Source organism: Centruroides sculpturatus, unplaced genomic scaffold (assembly GCF_000671375.1).
Source record: "Centruroides sculpturatus isolate CEXI.00-Female unplaced genomic scaffold, Cexi_2.0 scaffold804, whole genome shotgun sequence".
Lineage (NCBI taxonomy): Eukaryota > Metazoa > Arthropoda > Arachnida > Scorpiones > Buthidae > Centruroides > Centruroides sculpturatus.
The window spans coordinates 373,215-375,544 of NW_019385046.1; the positions used below are offsets into that span (position 1 = coordinate 373,215).

General features: G+C 27.1%; 1 pseudogene; it reads right to left on the minus strand.

Moving 5' to 3' along the window:
- LOC111633864 overlaps window positions 1-189 on the minus strand; it is a 15,267-nt pseudogene extending 15,078 nt beyond the window's left edge.
- Window positions 190-2,330: the final 2,141 nt, after the last annotated feature.

Here is a 2,330-nt window from a genome sequence, read left to right on the forward strand (position 1 = left end):
TTCCAAGAATAATTCTTGATCCAAATTCTTTCTAGTGTCTCTCACTTTAACAGCACTTCCCGTGGAGCAGGAACGCAAACGTTTACCTGGTGGTGTTCTTAATATCTTTTCGCTCTTCTCAAAGGCTATTTCCTTTTCTTTAGCACTATCCTGATCCATACCTTCTTTAATTTTGACAAATTTATCCATAATAAAGCATTCACAAAAAACTTAGCCGCAACAAGTACAACTTTCCTTCCAATAATAATCTATTATTTCATTTCCTGATCATATCCTGTATCGGGTTCATCAGTTCATTTGGTATAAACTGTTTGTTATTTCCTTTCTTTTTTCTCTTTCAAATTCTTATATAATTAATTGAATTTATGCGAAAAACTTTTACGAATTGCTGTGTTTATTGTGTTTACTTTTTATTCTGTAGGTTTTAATAATAAAATGGATTTTCAAAATAAAGTGAGTGCAGAAGACTCTTTCGAAAATATAGTAAATGCTATCGTTCAACTAACATCTGATATAAACAATGATTTCCCAGAAGAAACAGAATTCTCTTCTTTTGTAAGTTACAATTCAATGAAAATAATTTAATAATTCTTATCATCTAAAGGTCTAAAACTGAAAAACACAATCTTATGGAAAGTTTTGTTTGTAATGGCTGCAAATTTTTTATTAATTAATGAATAATGTTTTCTGAGTAATAAAAGAACATTTCGACTACTGTAAGATTATTCTATCAGGAATCAGAATTTTTCACATTTTACAGAATTCCGATGATGAACACAAGTGTAATTTTTGGATTTTTCCAGAAATTAGTCATGGTGAAAAATATCGAGACAAATCATTGAAGAGAGAGTTTATATTTTTAGAAAAATATTCATTGGTCAAACAAGTAATCTATGAAGAAAACGAAGAATCATTGGAGACGATGACGTCAGTATTACAAAAAACCCTTTTGACATTATGTTTCAATCATCATCGAAAATAAGGAAAGAAGTGGAAGTATTGAATAAAGGTGAGGTTACAAAAAGATTATAAAGAATTATCCGACTTATAAAATAATTTTTTCAAAAATTATTATGAAATCTTTTGATGTTAAACTCATTCTGTTTTAATCTATTTAAATTATAAAACTTAATATTAGTTATTTATTTGCAGTCTTTCACATGTGTTGTATGTCGTAGTTTATTATACACGAAACAATTCAAAAACTGATCTTTCATTTCTGAAAAGATTCCATTTATTTCATCAAAAACATTTTATATAATTATTTTTGATATTTAAACAGTAATACGTGTCTGTCTGTTGTCATGTCTATTTCGTTTAATATCTCAGAATACGCTAACATTAAGAGAAAATGTTTGCACAGTAACTTCTATGTAAGGGGCATAGAAAATGAATAGAAATTGAATAGTGTCTATCACTATTCAATTTTGGTAACTAAAAGTCGAGAAGTGGGGGAATAGAAAAAGTACGTGCATAATATTTTTGAGGTTCGTACTTAATGAAGATTTTACATGAAAATATGTATAAATGTGAAATAAACACTTGTGGAACTCGACAATTAAAATTGAATTGTTGTGACTTATGAAAACTTTTATTGTGTTAAAAAGATGCCCTAGTAAGTGTACACTAACTTCCGGTCTAGACCAGAAATCGAGTGATTTCAATTGATATATACTCCTCTCAACGCAATTAAGTAAATGACCAGCACTGGAAACAAGAAACTATTTCTTTTTATTATCGAAGCAAATTTCCATTTTTGAAACTTTATTTCTCAATTCGTCACGATGTCAACGAAAAGTCAATTTCATTACGTGTATATGAACTCATTATGAATTTACATACACGTAATTATGAATAACATCCGGTTTATAAGCACAAAATGACACATTGAAATTAACTTTAAAACAAGAGATAATTCATGAAACACAAACAGAAGAACACTGTGCACTTTACTCTTAATATTTCATTTATTATATGTTTAATTTCTTGATTCATTCAGAATGGGAAAAATCTAAGATTTTATTTATATTCATAGTTACTATATTTTTTTTCACTTACTGCTTATACATGTGTACTACTTTGTTATTTCTTTTATGGTTTAAACATGATATATATATATATTTATAAACGTGTCATCCTGGCTTATTTTGTGAGAATAAATAAATATTTGAATACATACAAATATTTCACACTAACATGGATATTTTACAATGTTACATTTGTTTTTTTTTTGTTTTATAAACTTATTTACACTTAATTTAATATCATAATGCTGCCAATACAAAAAAAAATGAAATGTAGATTCAAAAATTATTATTTTTAGTATTGAG